Below are 10920 nucleotides of genomic sequence, written 5' to 3'. Positions count from 1 at the left end.
AAAAAAAAATCTGCAAAAAAATAAAAGGTTTTCGAGATCCTTCCCCGCAAAGTACAATTTTTTTTATATTTTTACAAAAAAAATTGAAAAAATCGGTAATGATTGTTCGTTATCTTTGAATCTACAGGGCCTAGCAAAAAGTGTTGTATGCACAGTTTATAGAAAATTTTATTACCTTTTAAAAGCTTCAAACCGTTTTGGAATTGCTTAATTCGTTCTTGAGATATATATGATAAAGTGGACCCAATTTTTTTTTTTTTGCAAAAACGGTAAATTGCAAATATCTCAAAAACGGTACCATAGAATTAAAAATAACATTGATTTTCGGAATCAGGGGGTGATTTTACATAAGAATTTCATAACGGCGTTTCTGGTAAAGAGAAAAAGTTGAAATTTGTGGTCCAGTGTAGTTAATATTCAATAGTAAATAATTATATGTGCAAAATTAAGTATTCAGTTCCGCCTGCTCCAGTGTCAAAAATTTTCAACAGAAAACTACATCAATGACTGTGTGGTAAAAATTTAAACATATGGAAGCTATTTTCATAATAAAACCCGTTTTATTATTTTCCGTATTTATATTATGTTCCATAATATCCCGTGACATTGAACTATCTGAAGAACAGCCCGGACATATATCAGAAATGCAGTTTTGTGGCATGAAATCTAGCTAAATAACTGTTGAAGTAATCGGACAGCAGAATATAATAAGATGTTCCTTTAAAAATCCCGACGACTATAGAAATAATAAGCTTGGTGCCCTCTATAAGCCCAAAAAGTGTGGTGCAAATGACCACACTAGGAATAGCATGATTTATCGTAAAAATTGAAATGTATTTGAATCTCTCTGTCATAAGTAAAAGTTCACAAAAAATAATAAACACAGTTTTGATACTTAAGATGAAGAAATAGACCGCTAAACCACAGCCCCTTCTATGGCACGAAAATGCGTTTTTAGCATTTTACAAAAATTACAAATTTTGTGGGAAGAATTGAAAAACGCTATTTTCAATGATGAAAGAAACTCCAATATAGTTGATCCAGAAGCCCACCACAACTTGGAGAGTCATTCGGCTTCCATGGCAAATCTGTCCTTGGCGAAAAGAATCTTTGGTTTAAAGTAAAAAGCATATAGCTTTGGAAAACAAATAAAATCTTTTCACTATGGGAAAAATGAATATCAAGAATCTTTTTTAGTAACTAGTTTCAAATATGGGCTTTAATACCACTGGGAATTTGTAAGATCTACTCCCCAACAAGATTTTTACTTGTTCAAAACAGAATTATAACGTGTTGAAACTTAAATAAACCCAACTTCACAAATAGGAGGAAATAATACAGATTTCACTACAAAATTTTGGTAAAATATATGCCGCAAAGCGTAAAACAAATAAAATTGTGCAATAGAAATACAATCCAATACCAACAAATAAAATTATCTTCAAAATATTTTGAAAAATAGTCGGTAACCTTACACTTGCTTTTTGCACATATAAATATTTTCTACGAAAATTTCAGCATAATGGTACAATTAAATTAACTTGTTATAAACTAGGGCATATTCATAAAGTTTTTTATATTATTTTGATAAAGTAAATGAATTGGGAAAAAACATCAAAGATCTAGTATTGGTTTTTCATTTAACTAGTCTAAGTTGAAGTATTGCACATATAATTTTTTTACAGGGGTATATGGATTGCATAAAATTGTGAAAATTTCCGAAAACCAAAATCTTATTAATCAAATGTCGCATGCATGTAAGTAATATACTCTTCTCCTCCAAATTGTCTTGTTCTAAAATGTATCTTATAATAAAATTTCAGACAGCGTAAGTAATTCTACATAAATTGCACATTTCAAAAAGAATATTATCACTTCTCATTACCATTGTACTTAACATGTATTATAATTTGCTTTCCCAATCCCACAGAAATCCAAATCAAATAAACCTAAACTTGAACGAAAACATAGTAGAAGACAATTTTCAATAAATGGTTTATTGATATGCAAATTTCTTGCTGATTTTGCGCTTTTAAAAGTCAATTTGATTCTTTGATTATTATTTTGCTTGAAATGGTACTTTTCTGCTTGAACTTTTTTATTGGCCCCTCGTATAGAAGGTAAAACTCCAAAGCGCATCAATTCAACCAAATAAAAACAAAATAAATGTAACGCCTAATATAGTGTGAAAAAATTCATAAAATGCATGAGGATACGCACGAAAGGGTTTCGCATTTTTATTTACTTTGCTAAAATTCCTTTTTATCACACATTTCTTGCCATTCGATTTCCCCAATAGCGCTGAGGGTTGTGAGCCAAAGTTTATTGCAGCTACCCTTCCTCAAATTTGAAAAGTAAATAGCTCGCCGTTTCGGTTTTATGCAGGCATTTGGGTTATGGCTTTTCACACGTATTTATCTGTGTACGCATGTACATTTATGTTCTTGCGAATTTACATGAAGGAAACTACATTCATTTGTCCGTAAAACTCAAGGTATTAATTTTGTGTTCAACCTAAAGTTTTCAGTTTGTAAGTATACTATATATATGTACATATGTACAATACATAGGGACACGATATCGAACAGAAAGTATCGATATGGTACTCATTTAAAGTATCGCTTTAAAAATATCGGGTACCCATTAATATAGGAATAAAAAGACTCGATATTTCAAATATCGATACCAAAATCCAAAAAATGTATATGAATATAGGTCTCGTATATAGCCCGCTGTAGTGTAATGATTAGAAGTGCTCAAAACTTGAAAATGAAAAACAGCTTCCCAGTAAAACAAAATCGCCGTTCAAAGTCGCCATAAAACTGTAGGGACCCCTTTTGTGCCACAACATTAATAGCCCGAACACAATGAAAACGACGAGCTATGGACCATAGCTGTCAAATTATTTTAACACGTACTCTTATGTAGATAATTATTTTGGCACCGACCGCGCTACGCGACGACTGTGGTTGTGGCCAGATTAGATCTATTTCTATTTTTCCAGCGACAGATCAGGTTCTTCCTCTTCTTTTGTGTCAAACTCGTACAAATTCATGATGTTGCCGACGCATTCAAAAAAATCATGTCGCTATCGACAAAGCGTTTAGACAATGAAGATAACAAATTGGAAGCTGTGGCCCGTAGCTCGTCGTTTTTAATGTGTTCAGAACTTAAGGCGCACTTTACAAATCGGAGGAGAATCTCGGTCAAACACTAACATATTGTGTAACAACACGTAGAGATTGAGGTGTTGTCTTAAAACACCGAAGTCGCGGGTTCAAATTCCACAACATGCAATCCTAACTATATTACACATTTCTGCTCTTAAAGCCCAATTTATTATTAATTGTTAAGAGCATTATCCTTGTAATGTGAGTGTTGCGAAGATATTAATAGTAATACGAACCTTGTTATAAAATTAAGGTTAAGTGAAAAAACCGCGTGTCTTTTCATTAAAAATTCCGAATTCAACCGAGTTTTTTACAAAAAATACAATTCTCAGTTGTCATTACAGGGTTGCAAAAGGTAAAACAATTCAATTTTCAGTACAACATTACAGGGCTGCAAAAAGTTAGTAGAAAAGTAAAAGACTATGCAATAATATTGAACAGTGAGTTTATTACATTCGATACGATACTAGGGTTCTGGTACTCGATTCCAAAAAATATCGTTTTAAAACTATCGAGTAGAAAATATCGGTATCGAATGCCAAAAGTATCGATATGGTATCGTATCGTATCGAAATTCGTGTCCCTAACAATACACGTATTAACAAAACAGTATCTGCGCCTTTGCCAAGTGAACACCACAGCTTATACAACGATCCGCCACTGCGAAGCCTTCAGTCTATGGACAATTAATGGCCTTTCCATTTACTCAGAATTCGTACTCATCCTATATTATTTTACGGCATCAGCTCAGTGGACATCACTGAATAGTCGCTCACTAGTTCTAACCTCCCAAAGATTCAAAGAGCGGCTTGCATACTAGTCACAGGACCGCTGCCATCAACACCGACTAAATCCCTGCAAACACTTCTACATTTTCTAGAAGCTTTGGGCAAGCTACAATGCACAAATACCAAATACAATATTCAATAACACTGTGAGACAAATGGTAGGGGTCAGTGATCGGGAAGGGTTCAAACTACCGGGGAAAGTTATATCGGTAAAAAAGAAGTTATACGTGTCCCGGCGTTTCGCTGGGTCACGTCTAGGAATCGAGATATATCGATTTGACGTTAGTAACTATCATATAGGGGAAATTGTCACCTTTGGTGGTCTTTTTTTTGCCATAACTCGAGAACCACTGTTTGAAAAAAAAAACAATTATTTTTGCCTAATTTATTTTTACCGGCAAAACTGTTGATTATATAGAAAAACGTTATATGAACAGATTAAAGGAATTGTAATTTTTAATTTTTTTAAATTTGTTTGAGCAAAATCGGACTAGTGGTTCTCGAGTTATGTCAAAAAAAAACCACCAAAGGTGACAATTTCCCCTATATGATAGTTACTAACTTCAAATCGATATATCTCGATTCCTAGACGTGACCCAGCGAAACGCCGGGCCACGTATAACTTGTTTTTGACCGATATAACATTTCCCGTTGGTTTCATCCCATCCCGATTTTGACTGTCGCATAGTGTAATAAAAGGTTAGATAATTATTCACAGCCGCGGTTTGACGCTCCCTTACAAAAGGTTGCATTTACGAAGGACGGAGAAAGGGGAAGAATGAAATCCCTTAGAGCGAAAATGGTACTAGGAAAGTACGCAAAGTAAGCAATTAGTAGTAAAATTCATTTCGTAAATGGTAAAATATTAGGATATTAAGATGTAACCTCTATTTTTCATCAGCGCCACACGTAACTGGATTTTTTTTGGTGGAAAATACAAATTTACCCTGCAAAGCTCAAACCTTCTTTTTTGGCGACATTTTATAAATGAAAAAGTATGCTGTCAATGCCCAGTCCACAAAACTATCTCGCTTTCGAGATTTTCAAGCATGTGAACACGGCCGGTAAAGCAAATTAAATCAGTTGCTGTTGATAGTATTCGGACGCACATGTTTCTGAAGTGAAACTCCCTAACGGGGTTCGGAGATGTTTGCCTTAAATCCAGGCACACTAAACAGGCAGGAGTATTAGAGCAAAAACAACGTTTACATGTATTTTTATGTTGCTTTTGGTCTCTAAAGCGTCAAAAAAATATTCAGATTTTTTTTTAAGATCAAAGTGTGTCATATGAAATACAAACAAAAATTTAAATAATACAATTTTAAATTCAAAACAAAATAAAAATAGCTGCAATTTCTGACATTTTAGAGACCAAATAATTTGAAGAAATCAGCTGCTCAACTGCTACTACCTTCTCAATATTTAAGACCAAAATTATGCATTCGCATAAAATAAATAGAAAGTTAGGGATATATAGGTTAGGTTAGGTAAGGTGGCAGCCCCGTGTAACAGGAGCTCACTTAGATAATGTAAGATTGTCCTTTGTGTTACCACAATTTGCAACGGCCCACTAAGCTTTATCGTTAAAGCGCCCTGATTCGATTATGTATTTACTAATACGGCTGATCTCAATGCCCCAGAGCTCCTAGGGGCTATTTAGAGAGTGAGAGCCAAAGTACTTCAACCTTAGCCTCGCAAACGCTGGGCACCTAAGAAGGTAGTGTTGAGGTGATTCTACCTCGTCCTCTTCCAGGCAACTGCGACATAAGGGGTCGGGTAGAATGTTCAGCCTTACTGCGTGAATACACCCACCAGAAGTGAGAGCTGTGGCTTTGTGAGTGTGAGGAGTGCCTTCGAACGCCCCGGTCCACCCTCGGCCAAAAGGACCTTGCGATCGCGCATGTCGTGGTATTCGCCCAGCGTTCGCTGAGCTGACATGAGGCCCATCTATCCAAGAGTGTACCGCAAGTGATCAATGGCACGCACGGGTTCCTTCCCTCGCCAGCCACGCAGTTCCCCACAATGTCCCTGTGACCTGGAACCCAAATAAGCCTAATGTTATAACGCTCCTTAGCAGTGAATCTACCGCCTCCTTGATAGCAGCTACTTCCGCCTGGAATACACTGCAGAAGTCCGGGAGCCTGAACTTAGAACTTAGTGCTGATGGAAAGCTCTCGACAGAAGACCCCTCCACCAACCCTTCCATCCAGTTTCAATCCATCCGTAAAGAAGTTCACCGCACCCCTCCTCCAGAAGTCCAGCCCGGCCCACTCATCTAGGAATATAAGCCTAGGTATAGAAGAATGAACAAATTAAAAAAAAAGAAGTTTCAAGATGTGGTAGTTTTTTTAGCTTACGGTAGTAGATGTAGTAGAAAAATTTAGCAAACAAAAAAGTGGAATCTTTTCCACAAATGTGGTATAGTCCGAGCACTGGCTGTTGAGGCAGAGGTGTTAAGTAATGCAATGAACGTGACTGAAAATTGTAGTAGTCACATTCATTGACTAACAAATTTTAACTGCAGGGTTGCAGTCACTTTTTTCACTAAATACTGCAAAATTGAGTCAATGGTCTTTTATGTTATTCATTACTGGTCAGTAATTTTGCAGTCATCGGTGAATAACGATATTTTAAACCAGTCATTTAGTAATAAAAATTAAGAGGTTGACAAAAATAAATTATAACTCAACTAGTAAGCCCGGGCAGAAGTTGTCCTGCTACACTCCGATACATAGGCGGATTACGTGTATCGTAGATATCATAGGTCTTCACACCGAAGCTTGGTACTTGGTAACTCGGTGTCCGGTAATTTTTTCCCATGTATTTTGTTTGTGTATCACTATATCACGAATACCCAGCTCGATGTGAAGACCCATATTATTTTTTACGTTTCATTTGATATAGACATTTACAAAAGGTTATTATTATTGTTCACTACATTTGAAAAAAAAGATCTCAGCTTACGCACAGTGCCGCCTAAGTGGGCATAAATCGAAATATTCGTTATCTGCAATAGGAACTTGTTTGGCATTTTTGTAAAGACAGTTTATCCACTATAAAGAACTTAGCAGACATTTCCCTAAAAAATTAATTATATGCCGCCAGGAAGCCACTAAAGTCGACAAATTTTATACTAAGAATTTTAATAAAAGCATAGCCAGGAGTAAGCTCTTCACAGCAAAAAATGTAAAAAATATATTCTTTGAAATAAAATGTTGGTTTGACATTTTTTGTTTCCATATAGATAGTACAGAATAACAGGAATTAAAATTTTGGAATAAAATTAAATACAGGGTGTCCCTGCGGTGTTCCACAAAAAACAATTTTTTTAAACAAAATTTCAAAAAATTCTAAACTTTAATGGAATGGATAAAAAATATATGTAAAAATAGGTAATCTTTTTATTATTTTCTTAAATAGTACGGGCTTTTAGTTTTCAAAAGAAATAAAAACCTGCTAATTTTGTGCACTTTCTGAAGTAATGCGTTTTTCGCTAATGCATAAAATAATTTCTTAATTTTTTGTCAGTGCCTTGAGGTCTGCACGATTCGTTCCATTTTCAAAAATGAAGTATCAGATTCAAAAGCTTAACCTATGGACAATAGAAGGTTTATTTTTTTTTAAGAGTTGCCGCCTGTTAAAAAATTCGATTAAATTTTTTTTTTATAAGTTAAATGAGTTATTAAGAGATGGGTATCAATCGAAATGTGTATTAACTACATGTAAAGAGTTGCCACCTGTTTGAAAAATCAAACTCCACTTGAATTAAAAGAATTATTTAATTAAAATAGATAGGTATCACCATAAGGGAGTCAGACGAAAGAGGTTTAAGAAGGTTTTAGCTTAAAAATATTACGAATGGGGCTCTCACCTGTTTGTAAAGTCGTATTTAGTTAAACTAAAATAATAATTACGTCAAACCATAGGATGGCGTAATCCGTATCTCGTATATGTTTTTTTATTACAAATACATACATTGTCAATCAGTGATTTGTTCCGATAACATTCCTTTTAAATTACTGGACTCTTAAATTAACTCAGGAATGTTTTTACTCTCCACTTATTTTAACATGCGGCAACCCTTCTATGTGTCATTTAGAGGTAAAGTATTTTCAAAACTAGTTCAATTGATACCCATATTGTAATATCTAATTCATTTAACTTATTAAATAATTTTAATAAAATTTTTAACAGGTGGCAACCCTTTTAAAAAAAATAAAAAATATTGCACAACTACAAGCCAAGCCCTGTCATTTGATACCTCAATTCCGAAATAGAACGAACTATATGTACATACCTATGTAAAAGCCACAAGAACCCAAATTTTCAACTTCAAACTGCATTTACAGTGAAAGTATGAAAGTTATCCAAAAACCAATTTTAGCGTTCTCAATTTTACTAAGAAGCGAATTTTCATTTAAATCCGTCCTTAATTCTATTTTTGACCACATTTTATATGGAAGGGAAGCACTGTGTTACGGTTCAAACATCAGCCAGGGGAATGGATAAAATTGGATGGTGTCCAAACGGTAAATTTTTTATTGCTGTTGATCAGTGTTGCCAGAGAAAAGAGCTAAAAAGAGCTAAATAATACTAATAGTAGCTAAAATGAAGAGCTACGTATTTTTTTAAGGTGGAGCACTTATTGACGTAAGGTTTTTTTTTCGGCAACTCTAATAAAAACAACGAATTTTATAAGTTTAAGTGCTGAACAAATTTTTAAAACCAAAATAAGGTGTATATATTTCGAATTCGTTGCTAATGGCACTTATAACATTTAACTAAAAATACTTTACAAACTATTAAAGTCTGTAATTTCAGATATTTGAATTGAATAATTTTTTCGCAAAATTTTTCTGGAAAGTTTTACTTCCAGCTCTCTTTAAAGGTAAAATTAGTAACAGGGACGGAAATCATTATGGGTAAAATAATTTAAATCAGCATTTAATCATTATTTTATGAGTTTTATTTTTGTCGCTCTAAAATAATAATTATTATTGATTTTTATTTTTTCGCTCAGCGGAAATAATTATTATTTGATTTTTATTTTTTCGCTCAGAGATAATAATTATTATTGAGTTTTATTTTTCCACTTAAAAATAATGATTATTCATAAAATTGAAAAGGCTATACAGACGCAACTTACTGAAATTTTGACGCTTATTCCTTTATTAAGGTTTCGCTACCTCTGAAAAGGATACGGCAGAAATCGCGCTGGTATAGTGTTTAATTTTTTTTAATGATCATTATTCTTAAGTGAAAAAAATAAAACTCAATAATAATTATTATCTTTGAGCGAAATAATAAAATCATAAATTAATCATTATTTTTGACCGAAAAAATAAAAATCAAGTAATAATAATTACTTTTGAGCAAAAAATTAAAACTCAAATATTAATTATTATTTTTAATTTTTATTGGTTAAACTCGAAAAATAAAAATCATTGCAAATTACAGTGGGGCGTACGACAACAAATACGTGGGTATAAATAGAATTGTTTTACGATGAATACAACTTGTTTATTTTTTTGGTTAAAATTTAAAAAAATAATGATTATTTTCCGTTCCTGATTAGTAAGGCATATAAGGATATTGCCGCGCTATCAGAAAAAGGATTTTCTTCTAATTAATTTTTGAATTCTTTAACCTAGATACAAGAGTTTATGGTGGATACACTGTATCTCGAAATTTTCCATTTTATCAACGCTTTAGTTTGGCTTATATATACCAAATACAACTAAAACTTTCTGGAGCTAAAAAAGTGCCAGATAAATTTGAAAAGAGCTAGGAGCTAAAACCTAAATTTCTGAGCTAAAGAGAAAAATAAAGAGCTAAATCTAGCTCTATATGTATAAATACATTATATCCTAGCTATTTCTCCCCAACACAAACATACATAGCGACACGGTATTTTGAAGCACGTTGCGAGAAGCATAGAAAAAATTTCGATGAAAGAAAATATTTTTTTCCGGGTTCGAAAGTATCCTATCTTTTAAGTTGGAACCAACAATATACACCCACAAAAATTGATTCCCCAATTACGAAGTGAAAGACTAAATAGCCTAATTCTCAAATTTTGAAAAAACATCGATGTTTCATCGATGTGTTTATTCCAAACATCGAAAATATCGATGTTGCCAAACATCGATGTTTCTCCCGCTCTACTACCGCTTCTAAATGAAGGAAGACTGATAATTGCTGACAATTTCTGCACGAGTCTTGGCTTAGCTTTTTCGATGAAAAAAAATGTTTTTTCTCGGGTTCGAAAGTATCCTATCTTTTAAGTTGGAACCAACAATACTTCCCACGAAATTTCTTTAAAATCGGTTAAGCGGTTTCGGAGATTAGCGTAAACGGACACAGTGACACGGGATTTTCATATACTTAATACGATTATTAAGCAGCATTTATTTTATATTCATAGAATTTTCAAAAACTCTTACAAAATAACAGATGTACTTGCATATGTACAAACATATACGTATACATACAAACAACCAAAAAATTAATCATGTTACATACCCTGTAGTCAAATGTACTAGTTGTAAACTACCTCACAACTAGTATGAACCACATGCCCAACTAGTCAGCCAACTATATTTTTTCCATGCAAACAACTGGTATTTTTAACATGAGGATGTCCTACGGGATGGCAATTGTCAGATTTCGGTCAGAATACAAAATAGACAGAAAAATACTAGTCCAATTATGGACCAAAACCACTATTTTGGGAGTCGAAAAATAAATTGAATTCATGAATATACAATAAAAAACTTTTGATTAAGTACACTTTAATATATTACAGATAGTTATTTAGCAGCCTTAGATTTTCCAATAATTAGTGTTAAATTTTTTGAGTATTAATTAAAAGCAAAACTAAATACATAAATATTCCAAACTTTCGAACAAAAATTTAAATGCATTTTTCATTAAATGTTATTAAAAGTAAAAGGTTTCAGGTA

The 10920-nt window shown here is 33.3% G+C and overlaps 1 long non-coding RNA gene across 1 annotated transcript in view; it reads right to left on the bottom strand.

The window, feature by feature from the left end:
• LOC108359707 (uncharacterized) overlaps positions 1–10920 on the bottom strand; it is a 17452-nt gene that overhangs the window by 3345 nt on the left and 3187 nt on the right. Inside the window, exon 2 of the long non-coding RNA XR_001846976.1 lies at positions 9101–9103. This is a non-coding gene — a long non-coding RNA (uncharacterized LOC108359707). The remainder of the gene's footprint in view (positions 1–9100; positions 9104–10920) is intronic.

Source organism: Rhagoletis zephyria, unplaced genomic scaffold, assembly GCF_001687245.7.
Source record: "Rhagoletis zephyria isolate East Lansing unplaced genomic scaffold, Rhagoletis_zephyria_1.1 Rzeph_scaffold_00440, whole genome shotgun sequence".
Classification (NCBI taxonomy): domain Eukaryota; kingdom Metazoa; phylum Arthropoda; class Insecta; order Diptera; family Tephritidae; genus Rhagoletis; species Rhagoletis zephyria.
This window is presented reverse-complemented; position numbering and strand designations above follow the sequence as displayed.